Raw genomic sequence first — 17,411 nt, forward strand, 5'->3', positions numbered from 1 at the left:
AAAATCACTATACAGAAATAATTTTATATTATATATTCTTATTGTTATATTCTACTGAAACTGAGAAGTTGAGATGTTTTTGTTTTGGTCATGTGGTTGAAAGACATATGCTGAACATCACATTACATCACATCAATTCAATTTAAGTTGAAATTGATAATAATTTTTCCATTTGTGTTGTGTGGATTATTGGTAAGATTTCCTTTTTTTTTCATGACTACTAAAACAGTTAGTTGAAGGAAACGCACATGAACTCTAAAACATAAATTTAACATTTAAATTTATTTATTTTAAATAAACTAAATTAATTAAACTTAATTAAACTCTAATCTGCACACAAAATAGTAATAATGCATTACTGCACTGTACTGGATCACATTACATTTTTCAGTAATGTAACTCAATATTATGTCATTACTTGTGTTACAATGTTTCTTGTTATCTACATGCTGGGTGGATATAAAGAAAAGAAAAAAAAAATTTCATTTCATTTTTCGCACACTTGCGCTGGAATCAGCTGATTTCATTTCCTGTTCCGGAGCAGGAAAATGGTGGAGCGGTTTACCACAGATAATTTAACATTAGTTTTAGTTTTGAATGATGGCAAAGTGTAAATCGTCCAGAACAGAAACAACTGCTTTATAGTCCTAACACAGCTTCTGTTCTTTGGAAGCACCTGCACAGACGGCATGCTAACACAAAGCTAGCCAAGAACCCAGAGTGATTTGAAAGGTGAGTGCATGCCCAGCCCAGGAGCCAGAGACTGATCTTTATCAGGTAACAAAGACAGTGATGAGCAGTCAGGCTTGAAGCCTGTTTGTGCCTGTTCATGTTTCTACAGTAACACTTAAATACTGTGGCATTTGTTTCTTTGAGCTGGTTTCATCTTTGCTTTTTGTTTTGGGTTTTGTGTTCATATGTAAACACTAAAAGAAAGATTCTATGTATTTTGGGGATTTGTGTTGGTGTGTGGGACTGAAGCACAAGGTTTATATTGCTAACTGGTAATCATGTGACAGTAATTAAGTAACATACTGAACTGCTTTTAGGGAAAGTAATGGTTAGTTTGTAATTCATCACTTTTTTATTGAGTGCCAACCCCAACACTGGCAATAGGCACATAAAGCTGGGTTGTATGGTCATGTCACCCAAGGCACTAACAATGATCATGGATAGTATGACAGAGGGATGGTGTGTTGACACCACTAGAGCTCTGAAGTTGTGGGATTTTGTTTCACAACTGGTATACGAGACACCGACCTGTGAAGGGAATCATCTTTACACCGTCTCAGCAGATTGAAGCAGCCTCATTGCATTCTGTTTAAGGGAGGTCTCACCTTACAGAGACCTCCCTTACATCAAGATAATTTGTTCCTTTCATGGCCAATCTTGAAGAATCTGTCTTGACTATAACTATGAACCAATAAATGTGGATCCAAGGTTATCAGTGTCAAACATGAACACAGATATGCTAAAGAATGGTTTTGGCTCCCGAATAGTTTCAGTTTTAATGCTACCTTCAGGGATGAGCACTTGCCTCTGATTTGTTTGGTCTGACGTTTTTTCTGAAAACCTGGTTGCTTGTTTTCTGTGTGATGTAATCAATATCTGTATGTTGGATGGATGGATGGTTGGGTTGTCAACACGACAGAAGAGTTAGTACACTTTTAGCATACACACACACACACAATCAGTCATGGCTGCCACTCCCTGAGCCTGGTTCTGCCTGAGATTTTCTTCCTGTTTATAGGGAGTTTTTTTGTTTCCACAGTTGCCAAGTGCTTGCTCAAAGGGGCATAGAACTTCTGAAATTCTGTTAAATTGAAAAGTAATGTGATTGTTAGCAATAAAAATTATAATGTCTCCAGAAAATTATTATTTAATCTCCCTAGAGGCCATAAAATGTGGAAACTGCATCATTTTTGTCATTTTCACGAAAGTCCGTGTGCTCTTGGCATCCATAGAAGGCCCAAAATGTCCTCTCCTGACAGTGGAGCACAACTTTTATAGATTGAATAGAGTCAGACTATAGGTCTCAGACTGAGGTCCTTCACACAGGAGAAAGATGAATTGACTTATAACAGTTGTGTGAGTTGATTTGATCTCCCTGATTTAAGCTCTATTAGAATATCAAACTACTATGCATGAATTTGTTAAGTCCAAATAAGTCAGCCTTCATTTCCTTATACTGTATTTTACTATGATGGGTGCACTGTTTTGAAATATGTGCAGTATTGATGAAAATACAGTATATAAGGACAAAACAGACTTTATACAGTTCTAATAATTTTGCAAGTCAATATTTAGTATGGCCGCCTTTATTCATCAGCACAGCCTGCAATCTGTTAAGCAAGATTTGTTGTAATTTCTTTAAGTAGTCTTCAGGAATAGTTCGCCAGGCTTACTGGAGGACATTCAAAGCTCTTCTTTGGATGTTTCTTCCTTTTGTTCTGTTCTCTGTCAAGATGATCTCACACTGCTTCAATAATGTTGAGTTTTGTAGAGGGTAATCCATCACTGGCAGTGTTTAATTGTCTGTGCTTTTACTTAATTGGCACTGAGTCTGGGATCACAGTCATCCTTTACAGATAGTATTGCATGGTGTATCAAAATCTGATGGTTCTTTTCTGTGTTGATCATTTCTTAATATTCCGAACATCGAACACCTCTGTCTTTTACAGTGTGGTTTCATGGCTATACACTCACTGTTGCACCTCTCTCCTGACCTGTAATGTACATACTGACAGCAATTTGAACCGACAGTTTCAAATTTGGATTCACACACTAAAAATCTGTTTGTTTTTTTTCATAAATTCTCAGTCCAGTTCCCATGTAATCTTCTTTTCTCCTTGTTTTCTTCCTATCTCTTAAGGATATGATTTTAAGATACTGTTCTGATGTAGAGACCTTTGTTTTAGTCATGTCTTGTTTTGTCAAACTCTGAACATATGTCATCCTTACAGTGAAACTCAATAATCCAAGACATGCAGGAAAAAAAAATTGGCTTGATTTCTTAGACATGGATTAATCCCAGACCTAAATTATTAAAAGCTTTTTCTTAGTCATGTTTTTAATCGTCCTTTAAAACTAGGTTTAGGTTTAGGTTCACTTATACAATCTTAAGCTGCAAAGCACTGGCATTTCAAAACCTTGAGACTCAATTTCTACAAATATAGTAGAAAACCCTCCCTGTGCGCTTGAACTTCGAGAGTATCAATGTACCTTGCATCCACTGGAGAGCAGTATCGAGCTAATGATGCCCGGCCTCATTGGCGTTCGTAAGAAGACCAATGTAGAAATTGCTTTTTCATTGTGAAAAAAAAGAAGATATTTTTGTCCTTACAAACACACACACGCGCAAAAAACATTTTCTCTGTTACAAATGACATGACGTCGTTGGGTCGAGTATGCTTATTTGTGAATACAAATTACCTGATTTCCTCAAGCACTACTGATTTCTCCAAGAAACACTAATGAGAACAAATGATGACTCACACACAGATCTGCTGACACTTCAGGCGCAAACACCTAAAAACATGTTTTAATTGATTCACGTTACGGCGATTGCTGACCTGATGTAACCTAAAAAGCGCTGAATCTACAGGCTGCTTTGTGTTTTCTCTGTTCTGTAAATAAATGTTTTGCTATAAAACCTAAATATTCACCCCCCCCCTCTCCAACAGCTATACACGTAGCATGAGTTTGTAGACCCTGGATCTAATGTGAAATAAAGCAGACTTATTTGTAGCATCGGTGATCCCATTTATCATCCCAGCTGCCCAAACAGAGCACTGAAATGTCTTCATCAGTGTGATCAAAACATACTAATGCTTTGCCTCTGAAATGGTGGCATTCTTTACTCCCATTTAAATAAACAGACCGTCAGGGGTCTTTGAAAGCCAGTCAGATTGTCCTTCTGACTTCCAGAGCCGAGTTACTTCCACCAGGGAATGATCTGCATGTTTGTGTACGAGTGTGTGTGTGTGTGTGCGTACCAGTTGTACACCCTTTGCTCTTGACATTCCTACCTGTTCTACAATTCTTCTGTGTGTTTTTGTTTTGTTTTTTTTTTATGTGAAGGTGGTGCTCTTTATCCGCATGGGTAATCTTTCGTGCACTCCTAACGAGGTTGTCAGATTCACCGCATAATGAGGAGCCTAAAGATAAATGTAAAAATGCCTCCATTACACCGCTTTCATCCTCTTGTTCATTAGGTTAGCATAAGGTTACAATACATTACTCCAGTCCCAATGTTCCGCACACAAAATTGCATGTGTCACCGAAGAGGCTGTGTTTTAGTTAGCCATGATAATGTTCATTCAGGCACACAAGAGCACAAACACGTGCATTGTTCCGCACTTAAACTAAGACCTTTGCTGAACCTCGATCTCTAAATCTCTTTTTCTTTTTTTGCCTTATTATGTTCTGAACACTGGCCTTTAAATTGGTCACAACAAGGTTTTTTTTTTTTGTCTAGCATGAAATGTCTATAATTCACACCCTGAAACAAACAAACCTCCCAAAAATACAGATTTATTTTGTACGTTTATTGTCCAAGAACGCTGCTTTTGTTATTCCATCGCTGTCTCTTCACCTCTGCCCATCCCTCACCTCCCTCCCTCTCTTTATTTCTCCCATTTCTGCACCCCTGTCAAGTGCTTTGTTTGCTGTGACTTTCCATGTGGTTATCTGAGCGGAGACAGTATGCCTCACCCTGGCACAGGACCTCAGTTTCCACGGCAACTTTATAATTGTTTTGGATGTGTTCCAAACGCGACTGGATACCGAGGCATTATTGATGTCAAAAGAAACATGTATGAAATGAGGAGATGTGGAGGCGTCCATATGGTTCTGTACACAGCCTCATGCAAAGCCATTTACCCGTTTTTCAATGGGAGTTTTGTGATATCACTGAATAGATCCCACATGTGTCGCATGATATTTCATAATTTTGATCTCCCTGTATCACAAAGGAATAATAGCACGCAATGCAACCCACTGAACTGTGCAGTATTTACCCCATTCATGTCATTAAGTCATTGTCGCAGTATGCACAACTGGGTTGAGTTTGGTGACCTTACTGAATACAATATGTCCATCACGATGTTGATTTTCTTTTTTAAAATTTGAATTGTGAAAATGAGAACTAACTGAACTCGTGAAAGAAAAAGAAAAATCGGTGCCAAGAAAAGCTTTTCCGGTTACCATAAAATATGTCACTGCTGGCCTCATTCACTTCAAGTAGTCTTTGTTTTGACAGGAGAGGTGTATGAGTTATTCCAGCGCTTGTCACCGTAACCATATTGTGACCCCTCCACCCCCATCCCCCACCAACTCTGTCTCCCTCATACGCACACACACACGCTTCCTCGCAGCACCTCTGAGCCACGAGCCGTGGCCACATTAACCACTGCGCTGCAACACTCATTAAAATAACATATAGTGTCAACAGCAGTGTGGCCCCAAGTGGATGAACCCAAAATGCACCATCCCAACTCACAAATCCACCGACTTGTCTGTACATTAGGGAACCTCTCACCAAGCAGCAGGTTTGCTTCTTACACTTGCTTATGAAACAGACTCTCTCTGTGCTGTTGTAGCACAGAATATGTGGCAAAAACCAACTGAAATAAGGCCCTGACTGATCTTTTTTCTCTGATCTCAGGCCTCTCTTCCCTCCGCTTAATTTATGACCTGTGAGGAGGAACCCAGGGAGTGAGAAGTGAGTGAGACTGGTGTGAAAGCCTTGAATAGAGCAGGGGCAACAGGCCCTCCAAATAATACAAAAGAGGCACCACAGCTGTTTGGAGGCAACACAAGCCTTCGTGAGGCACTGTCTTCTCTACTGAGCTCCGAGACTGGCACTCATGCTGACTTTGAAAGCTCTGTCCCAATACTGTAACGTTATGTCTGTGGAGAATAAACCTTACAAGATGATGTGCATGTGAAATTTAAAGTTTAAACGCTGGCAAAAAATTTGATCAAAAGACTATTTTGTTTAAATGTAAAACCCATCTTTTTTCCCCCTTTTTTGAAATGATTATTTGCGTTGAACTGGCATTTCCCATACTGGCTCTTAATGTGGTGCTAGCAACTGAGCAAACAGAGCAAAGGAGCGAAATGTAAATAAAGTGGAGAGAGGAATGAAACACACTCTATATTTTATTGCACATTGAAACAGCCAAGACGAAGGAAAGAAAAACACCACAACAGCCGATCATCTTTACAGAGGGCTGGACCACTGGGGGACCCCGCTGAGCCCCAGGAAAGTGTCACCAGCTTTCGTGAGCTTGCTGTCAAGTGCCGGTTACTGACTGTCAACTGCAGCTAAAAATGATTTTGGATTCAGGGGTTAGAAGTTCAGCATACTGTTTTCTTCCCTTGACTGAGGGGAAAATGCTGTCACTATTGCTTGGCCTATAATAATTTATTCTCCCCTGTCCAAAACTCAGTTGGCTCCCAGTTCCCACGTCTGCTTCTTAGTTTTCCACTCGCACCCATTAACTAGCCATATGCAGGCCGCGTGTGAACTTTCTGGAAGATGGCAGCTTTTTGTATAACTTAATTGCAGGCCGTATTCATCATTATGATGTTGTTGGGGGAGGCATATTGTAAAATTGTATCTAGCGGCACTTTCATTTGTGACTTTCCGTTGATCAAAAATAATAGAACATTGACTAAATGACCCATTAAGGTAACTTGTGAATAACTGGAAACTTCAGACCTCAATCGTTAAACCTCAGGTACAAAAATGGATACAAAAGAGCTCAGCCCTCTCTCGCTCGCTCTCATTCCCAACCATCCACACAGAGAGTATCCGGAGCCATCTGCAGACCACGATCCATCCCCAAACACTGGGGATCACAAAGGTGTTATTTTTCAAAGCTGGCCCTGTCCACCTCCTGCCGAGGGTGTGCGGCTGCGGTTCAAGGGAAGGTGGGAAACTTCTGAGGCCCTGTTCCCCTTGTATCCCCCTCCCTGTCGCCTGCCTCCTCATGGGCAGCCCTTTGAGGGTGTCATAACTGCAGCCTGTATAACATGGGTTACTGCTGACGGCGGTTGGTCACAGTTGATGAAGCCTTTAAAGCAGCCTCCCCTCTCATGGTTTCTGTTAAAATTCTGGAGAGCAGGACCAAGGCCTGGCTCCCAGACAATTACAGACATAGGAATGGGAGGACTCTGGAGCAAAGTCGGCCTGCATTTTAACTCATGATGGGTAGAGGGTGCTCCAAGTCCATATTTCACCAGAATATTGTTCAGCGCATTGCAAACCTTTCACTACCGGCTTCCCCTTGCAAAAAAAATAATGCAAAAACACGCGTATAGACTATGAAATATGCTGTAAATGGACAAAGCTGCCGAACGTGCAGCTGTTGTGATGCCATCCTGTTGTCTGGCGGGTTGGGGGAGGGTGTATGCAAGGTAGAAATGGGACAGAAAGCCATGACAGTATGGTGGTAATAGCATGAGAGGGTTCACAGCACCTGGTACTCACCTCTTTCTCCAGAGAGTCCCTGTGGACATGGTTTCCTGCTGGCACACCGTAAAACTTGATTGTGGAAAACACCCTCACGCTGAGGCTGATAAAAGAAAAAAATAGCGCATGTTTTTATTTTCAAATTTTGGTTGTAACAGCAGACAGGGAAATAAATTGTTTTGCAAATATAGTTATTATTTTAGGTTTGTTTTTTTTCTCCCCTAACCCTTGTTGAATTTTGACATGTAAAAACTTTTATAAAACATTAACCATTTTCTTACAGTATAACTTAAGGCTTGCTAATAACAAATATACATTTTTTTCTAAATACAAAACATATACTTTAAATTATTGTTTCTTTCTGTCAGTCTTAAAAAAAACTTTGCACATAAATGTGTAAACTTTAGTCAAGGTTTAAATATTTTTTACATTTAAAAAAAGCAATTTAGTTTTGCAAAAAAAAAACTATCAGAAAAATAATCTTAATATTGTTAATGATAATACTTACTGTTTAAGAAAAATAAAAGTTCATTTTTGAAGGAATGCTTAGCAAAAAAACAAAAACAAACCAACTTTTAATTTGAATTACATTTTGTAACTAGTATTTTAAAGGTTTCATGTTTTACATTTTGCAAATTTTTTTAATATAAAAACATTGTTGGTGAAGTTTTATATTAAATTTGAAAAATTGAAATAAATATCAATTATTATATCTTTGCTGAATAAAAATTTAAAAACAACAACTTATAAGGGTTAATATGCTAAGGTTAACATGCCAGTGCTTATTGCTAAATGAGAAACAGCTCCGTGCCTACAGTGAGTCTACTGTTCCTGCACGGCTTAGGGAGCGTGTTGAACCTGGTCAGGCCAGACAGATACAGCGAGGTGGCCACATTGCCCTGTGTGAGTCAGTGTCAGTGCAAAGTGCAAAGGCCAGTGCGGTTCAGGACTCCTCCTCAGGCTGTGCACTGTGAGCTACAGCATGTGGACGACATGCACGGAGTGGACCTGAGGAGGCTCGGCACTGCACAATGCTCCTCTGTTCTTTGTGCTGTACTTCTATCTCACTGCCTCCCTGTCTTGCTCTTTCTGTGCTGCAGACACACATGCACGCACACGCACACACTTGCATGCACACTGAAGAGTTCTCTCCACACAGTTGGAAAGACAGGGGTCACTGACTGGATGCTCCCGCCTGAGTACTTCAGTGCAGCTCTTCTCTGAGACATACACATATGCGCGCACACACACACACACACACACATTCTGTTAATGTCTTTTTCCATGCAGGCACCCCATACAAAGCTTCAGTGGTGTCGTAGTTTGCTTTTCTCTCACAAAAGCTACCATTAATTGGATGGTTTTTTTGTTAGTTTTTTTAAAAACCCCAATTATTACTGTTATTATTATTATTATTATTCATTTTCTAATCAGGAACAACTGTTTCACAAATGCATTCTTACACTTGTGGTAATTCTGGCTCCTTCAGTGCTAAAAAAGAATAACCATGGCAGTTAATTGTTTTTAATGGTGCCTCTCAGCAAATCATCCATAAATTTTATTGAAGACTTTGTTTTGTGTATGAGGGGAAAAAAGCAAGAAAAGAGTTCTTGCTTTCTAAATTTAATCAAAATGTAATGAGATCGAGTCATTCTCCATGATATTCTCCGACTGTACATGGGCTGGAAGGATATTCTGTGTTAAAACTAGCGCAGCACTGTGATCAGATACCGCGTGCTTTCGACCCCATAGCAAAGCTGCCGTCAGCCTGGAATCTTACTTTGCCATCGCTATAAAATGAGTCACTTCTTTGTGAGATCCATTTTATTTTTATTTCACATAAGTGGAACTATTAAAGTTCAGAGAAATTAAAAGCAGATATACAACGTATTTGAAAATAAGGCTTGCGGAGAGAAATGGTATTTCATTAGTCTTGTAAGAGATGCCCTGCAGTGATTAGCTGGAAACCCTATAAAGGCACAAAAGTTTACTTTATTACAGGGCAGACTTTTCACATTATGGCAATAACAGAAATAAGTTGCAGTGAAAATAATGTTTAACCAAAACAAACAGAATGTATGGAGGGATTGATTCAATTATGCACGAGTAATTGACTCGACTCTCTCGAAGCTTTCGCTTTTTCTACACTGATGGATTCGTGTCAGCAGATGATTCAATCGACAACCTTTCAATTGTCCTCTGTATTAAATACCGCCATATTGCTGTAGCATCGATCAAAAACTCAGTAAACCTGCGGCCGTTAATCATTTGTGTCAAAATCAGAGAAACATGACCCAACCACGCAGTGTGTGCGGGAGAGCGAAGGAAGCTGAATGCACGAGGAACAGGGAGGTTGATCCCTCTGCCGCTTTGACGTCCGGCATCCATCTACTGGTGTTATTCCTTAATCTGATTCACTTGGCTGCTCAGCAGACCAGTGTTGCCTGTTGGAAGGGTTTCATGTGTGTGATGGATGCTATTGTCAAAAATGCCAAGGTCAATATGCGACACAGCGGCGAAAAAAAAAGAAGAATTTCTTATTTCAAAAGTGCTTCCCATGTATCATCATCTCTGCAATCTGACCTTGCTTCCCTCTGTAATAACATTCAGAGGGAGGACAACTGCTGGGTGCATGCTCATGGGTTGGCGCTGATCTTTAAAACGGGTCACGGAGCTGAAGAGAAGAGGCCCGTGTCACTCATGACAGTATGCAGGCATATTACTTACACTAAGACAGAGTTGGTAATGGAGCTGTACTCTCTGTATGCTGGGTGACAATTATGTCTTGATTTGGGAATCTTAACAGAGGGGCCACTGTTTGACTGCTCGCTTTCTGTGCGAGAGCAATTAGCTGATATCGAGGCACAACATCAGATCGTCACGTAAACAGATTCAGAGTAACGAAGCGGCAATTTTGGGAAATGATGAACAGTCGAGGTGAACTTGTCGCACAAACAGGTGAGAAATGCAGCGCAACAATTTGTTCGCTTGATTGACAGCATCAGCTTTGCTTACTTTTACCCCGTTTTATGCCTCATGTAACTGCTAAAACTTAATGATATCACCTGCAGTATTACCACGTGAGGCAGTGATAGACTTTTAATGACATGAATTGTGTGGAAGTTGAATTTTCCTTTAAATACAATATTCCAGTGGCTCAATTAAATCCCCACACAGACATTTTATGCGCATGCAAAAGTATTTTTGAAATTTTTCATCCATTTTTAGTTTGTCTCGCACTGGTTTGCTCTCAAACTGGTTGTGATGGCACAAAATCAAACCCCCTAAATGCATCAAAAGTGATAAATTTAAATTGTCTTTAGTTCCTCCTGCACAGAGAAAGTCAAAGTGAATAAAATGAGCTAAACACATTTTGATTGTATGTTTGACTTTAAGTTATTAAACCCACTGTGCTATTTCTATGTCATGTAGTATTTCCCTTACCGCTCAGTTAATAGCTTTATACAACTTTTAATTGGACTGTCTGATAAGTAGAACAACATTACACATTCAGTTAGGAAAAGCTGCTATCACCAAACAAGGTGGACATCACACCATCCAATCCCCTCCTTCCTCTAAGGAAATGGCTGCTAACCCAAGTGGCGTTTCCCCACTGAGCCCTCATCTCCGACTGTCCACTGACTCGACGCTCCCACAGGGGATACTGACCTCCTCAGCCACCTGGGGAAGACCCCCCTACACACTGTTAAATATGCTCACAGAAGGGAACCAAGGAGGAGAAAATCACATTGTTAAGACTCTACACCAGACACGCTGCCTCCTCTCTGTCCGGTTTCCTTTTTCTCTAAGGCCACGAAATAAGAAATACCCCTAGTCTTGGAAAATGACTTCAATTAACCATAATGTTAATCACTATTGCTCAGAACAAAAGTCAAGCTGAGAAATCCCTTGATGGAAATTGTTATAATTGCCCTAACAACGGGGATGAATATTTCTCCCTGCTTAATTACATGTGACTTAATATTTAAATATACCATTTGCGGGATTTAAAGTATCTTAATCACGTCCATTAATTTTAAATATCTAGCATTTGGAGTGGCGGGGGAGCAGACAAACACCTTTTACAGTGTGACTGGTTACATGTGGCAGGTAACGTTAGCAGAATGTCAGGTATGCATTATGCACGAGGCGCTGCTGGCAGGGCCTGTATACCTCGACAAGAACAGGTAATTGTGCTTTCCTCTTACAGTGGGAGGCACAGAGTGAGCTGTGTAACAGGCTGACTTGCAGCTCTGACCCATCCGTCGTAAACAATGGCACCTTTCAGACGACTTAGATTGAATTTCAACAACCATGATATAAGGGACTGAGCATATTTACTGTGTAACAAAAATATGTCCTTTTAATAAGCTGTGCAATTGCTGACTGGAGAATTTAGTGCTTAAACAATTAGCTGAAGTTGGCGTGATGCCCACATTTTTGATAATAATTGAAGTCAACATAGGCTAGCTTGAGCCTTTTTTCCACATTTTGGACTGCTATTTAAAGAACTCGGAGACTATTAGGCATTTCGAACCATATTACTCCTTAAGCAGTTAACTAATTTACTTAAAGATCAATCAGCCTTGATGTCTACAAGGGTTAACTTAAGAAGAAACAGCGCAGCACTGTTTATCCAATGTTCATTCCCTCCTCTGCTCTCACTGTGGTCATATAGGAACTCGTGACATGACTCCTTGAGGATCAGGGGTGGCAACCCCAGTATCCTGGCCAGCAGCCAACTGTGGCCTTTCCAATCTGGCCACCTAAATCACCACCTCATCTAATTGGCTAAATCACCCGCTGTTCACAAACCCTCATTGCTGTGTGGCAAAGGCCTTCTGAGGATTCAGATGATGTTTGCAAACTGTTAGCGTTGTGTTTGGTCAGTGTTCAGAGACTCTTCCAGTAGTCTGAAACACAAGGGTCTCAAGTTCTAGAGTAAAACTACATTTTTTTTCTCAGTTTTTATGTTTGAAATTTGACTGCGAGAATAAGTTTTTGAGTTTCAGAGCAATTACTGCAATGCACACAAATCAACGCGACACTGGGACGCAGCTTTTCCACCATGCTGTCACTTATCGAGAGTTTACAATAAGCTGAAATGCTGTGGGGCTAGCGAACACACAGAAACACAAAGAGAAGCGCACACACATCGACAGACAACTGTGTACACACACACAAGTTAAGCAGGCCTTTGGGTCACGCAGTGTGAGCGAAAAACAGAGAGTGGGAGTGAGCGAGCAGCTGCAGGAGCCATGGGGTGGGTTGGGCCTTACGGCGAGCAGCAAGGGGCTGAGGGAAGCTTAGGGGATGGAAGAGGCTGAGGAGGCTGGGGAGGGCTGCAGGGAGACCCAGAGCTAGCGGCCGCCTGTTTAATTGGAGCTCATTTACACAGCAGTGGAGCAGGAGACACCTGAAGGGCCTTCCCTGCCTTATCAGCTAAATGGCTCTCACTCCCCCTATTCCACAAGTCAGATTTTACTTCTTGTTTATTCATGTGTCTCTCTTTCTCAGAATCTTGTTTCTACTTATATTTCTAGAGCTCTAGATCTGCTAAACTGTGTCTTCTCATATATTATTCTTTGATTTAAAGAAACAAAAACAAATATATAGGAATGTGGAGAAGACTGCTGTTGTATACTTACGACATATTTACATGAATTTTAAACAATCCATTCCTTTAATATATTATCCTCCTATAACATAATTAAATTAATTTGCATTGACAGCGATGCCACCATAACACCTTCCTGTATTTTTAAAATGAAGGTAGAGGATGGTAAGGTGGAAAACAGGAGGAAGCAGAGAAGGGGAGTATGATGAGGAGGAACAGGGGAAGAGGAGCCAAAATAAGGAACAACTTACTGTAATCATAGTCATGTTCAATCAGACACCTGCTATTAAGTTGATAAATACACTTTTCCCAGTGTGAGTCCGGATACACTGAGTACCCCTAAGGCACTGTTCTGCTCTTTAACTACCTACTCTGCCTGGCTTCTTCACTCAACCACTGACTCTCTTCCCATTAACTCACATTTCACCCAGTCTCACAAGATGTCCCAAAATTCATTCCTTATAGGGCACTATATGATTGACTAAATGTAGTTCTCAACAGTGGGACACAGAACAGATTTGGTGAGTGGTTTTTCTGGCTTTGTGGGAGTGAAAAGGTAGGGAGTTGGGAACATTTTTGCTCCATTAGTAAGTACTTTTTTTGTCCTTTTTCCCTTTGTGCTTACAGTAATAAGAAAAAATGGGAGCAGAACGTGTGTATGCGTATGTGTGTCACAGAGAGGAGGCGGGTGTATAGAGAGGTGGTTGTGCTTGAGTCGGGGAGGGTGCACAGACAAAGCTTCTTGCCTCCTTAATCTCTTGTCTCGCCTTTTCAGCTCCCGTCGGTGCCCACATGCTGGTGATGGGGCCAAAAGGATGCCTCCTGTTGAGAATCTTACTCAGCACGGTGTCATGGCCGCCACAACACCTGATAAACATTAAGTACAGGCTGTGATACCTAAGTGTTATTATTTTTGTTTATTTATTTTATATCTCCTTAGTATTACAGTGTCCTCAGCTTGTCTTTTTTTTTTCTAGTAAGAAAAGGGAAAGATAGATGTTTTTAAGGTAACTTTTTTTCTAGACCAGAAAAGCAGGAAAACTGTATTTCTTATCCCAGGTTCCAGATTTAACGTAACTCATTAAGCCAGATAACTTCTTTACTATGTTGTGTGTACTATTTTAGGGATTTTAGTGTTAAATATGTGTCCTCCACCAGGTTAAAAGTAACTTCTTATTTTTTTTCTTCAAAATATAAAATATATGTTCCTGTAATTTAGGATACAAAAAATACTGCTTGGCTCTCTAGGTACAAGAAAAATGAAATGCGCTCTTTTTTTTCTTACCCCTCTCACTCGATAACTCTCCATTTCTCCCATCAGAAGGCAAAACTATAAGAGACACTGCTCTTGTCATAAAGCTGTTTTTACATGGAAATACATAAAATTACAGGACGTGTTTAATTTATGTCACAGTGTTGTGCGAGTGAAATGGACAGGAAGGAGGGCACTGGAGACACAGGATAAATATATCCTGTAAATAATATGTGAGTGGGGAAGAAAGGTGAGACTGGCTGCTCAGAGTATTTCAGAAACTGCTGATCTACTGCTGATCTCTACAGTTTACAAGGAATTGTCTGAAAATAAAATACCCAGCGAGTGGCAGTTCTTAGGTGAAAATGTCTAGTTGATTCTAGAGGTCAAAGAAGAATGGTCTGACTGCTTTGAGCTTAACAGAAGGCAGTAACTCAAACAAGCGCTCGTTACAACCAAGGTATGCAGACGAGAATCTCTGAACACATAGTATTTCAAACCTTGAAGCGAATGGGCTACAGCAGCAGAAGACCACACCGAGTGTCACTCCTGCCAGCTAAGAACAGGAATCTGAGGCAACAGTTCATGCAAGCTCACCAAACTGGTGAATAGATGATGGGAAAAGCAGCATTCAGATGGTACAGGCAGAGCATTGCATCAACAACAGGAAAGCATGGATCCATTATGCCTTGTAGAAGCAGGTCAGGCTGGTTCTGGTGTAATTGTGTGGGGGATGTTTTCTTGGTACACTCTGGACCTCTTAGTAGCAACTGAGCATACCTGAGTACTTCTGCTGCTTCCAGCAGGATAAGGGACCATGTCACAAGCTCAAATCGTTAAACTGGCTTCTTGAGCACGACAATGAGTTCACAGTATTCAAATGGCTTCCACATGTTGTGGAATGGGACATTGGATCATGGATGGACAATTTTTTTAGCAACTGTATAATGCTCTGATATCAGTTTGGTCCAAGTTCTCTGACAAATGTCTCCAGCACCTTGAAACCTTGAATTTCTGCCAACGCAAAAGGCGGTTCAATCTGGTGATAACAAGGTGTATGAAATACAAGGGGCGGTAAGTGTATATATATAAAAAAACAAACAAAAATGAACTCTGTTACTGTGTTTCTATCATTGCCATACCCCCTGAGTCACTGCCTCTGGCATGATCACAGGCCACGGGGATGTGGTAAGTACATCAAAGACTATCTGATCAATAATAAGCCTCTAAGTTCTTCTGTTTGCTGTGATTTTGTCTACATAAAATTCACAAAAATAATCTTGAACCACATTCTTTTGTTTACGGAGTAAATAGGGTAATAAACGTCATATAACAATATTTTTTTAAGTGTTCAAACTCCTTGCACCAATATTATGAATGTTCAAAAGAATGAAGAAAACAAACTTGTGGAAACAGCATGGTTAAAAGCTAGACATTATTGAAATCAAAACTTGCTTTGAAACCTGAATATCCTGTGTACACTATCCCAGAAATGTTTTCCTTAAGTTCCTTTGAGCCTTAAAAGAAAATTCATAACAGTGTGGTCAAAGTTCAAAACCATCTCCTGCTTGAACATCTGAAAAAAAGGCATAACATACTATTCCTCTCTAAAAATCACACATGTCACTGATTGAGTTGCAAACTGGCTGGGATGAGTTGCGTCTGGAGGCACCAGAGGGGGGTCCCTCTCCATCTTTCTCTTCCATCCCTTTCCCTTCCTCTATCTATCTATCGGTTGAGTGGAATTCATCATCTGTTGTGAGGACGCGGCACATGATAAGCATACAAGCAGGCGAATCGGGCCGCTGTATCACTGGGAGTGAATGAACGACCTCATGTTGACCCGACCAAGGGAGGAAAACACATGTTCTGCTGGTCTTGGCTGGCTGGCTACCTGCAGAGAGGGTTGGGAATTCCTGCAGCAGGAGGGATGAGGGGATGGAGACATGGACGACGTGGAGGAGGAGGCGAAAGAGAGCCTGTCTCCATGTGTCTACTCTGCCCTAACATTAACTTGGAGATGATGTTGGAATATTGTCCTTCTGTCAAACATGGCAAAAGTGTCTTGTTGGAATGGCTACATGATTTTGGTACTGGTACATTAAACCTGTTAGGGGAGCAACGTGTGAATGTGTTAACCTCTGAAACAATTGAAGACTAATACACAATTAACATGTGGTTCCAAGCCTGGTAAGCTCTTGTAGACCCTGCTCATACACACAGCAAATCCTGTGCTTCCTGCTATGAGCTCAGCTAGCTCCATGGCTACGTTTTTTTTTTTAAATTTTTTTTTTAATTACGTGCAAAGCATTTTTACACTTTTAAATCTGCAGGAGTATCTGAACTCTTTGTCCACCATTTCCTCAATTCAGAGACACTTTTTTTTTTGTTCTTCCACCCGTGTTTCAGTGAAATGCAGCTCTGGAATTCATTAACGCTTAAGGTGTGTGTGTGTGTGTGCACATTGATTTGTGTGTCCAAGATGGAGTCGTCAACACACTTTATAAGTATTTGTGCAGATGCAAAAGTATATACCTTGCCTGATATGAGTTTGCATTACATGCATAAAGAATAGCTTGTATGTATATTTTGGCCATTCTGCCATGTTTCAGCACTAGACTGTCACAAACTGAGATTGGACTGTGGCCTGATGTCTGGACTTGAAGTTTGAGAATGTTTGAAATGGTATGTGTGGCAGTGGAGGTATGGATGGCTTCAGAAGGGCGTGGTCACTGGATAAAGAGAATGATTCCTGTTACTGGGGTGTGGGATGAAAGGCGGAAAAGCGGTTGGTAAGGGGGTTGTTGGAGGCGGTCCACATCTCCCCTTTATTTACTTTGACCCCAGGTCTGCAGGAGGCCCAGGGAGGGCACATGCCAAACTCCCCAGGTGGGCAGAGCTGCCCTGCCCTTTCTCTCACCTCTCTGCCCGCCCCTCTGTCTCCAGTTAGATATATGTGTTTGGAGCTAGGGCTGCATGACTGGCAACGATACCCCCTTTCTGTTTTCTTACATATCTGGATTTAGACAGTGTGTCTCAGCTAAAACAATATTTGGATATTAATG

The 17,411-nt window shown here is 40.8% G+C and overlaps 1 long non-coding RNA gene across 1 annotated transcript in view; it reads left to right on the forward strand.

Moving 5' to 3' along the window:
- The first annotated feature begins 550 nt into the window (after positions 1-550).
- LOC309714787 overlaps positions 551-17,411 on the forward strand; it is a 49,998-nt gene continuing 33,137 nt past the window's right edge. The window contains exon 1 of the long non-coding RNA XR_014279023.1: positions 551-732. This is a non-coding gene — a long non-coding RNA (uncharacterized lncRNA). The remainder of the gene's footprint in view (positions 733-17,411) is intronic.

This window comes from Aulonocara stuartgranti (assembly GCF_965226115.1).
Source record: "Aulonocara stuartgranti genome assembly, chromosome: 9".
Taxonomy (NCBI): domain Eukaryota; kingdom Metazoa; phylum Chordata; class Actinopteri; order Cichliformes; family Cichlidae; genus Aulonocara; species Aulonocara stuartgranti.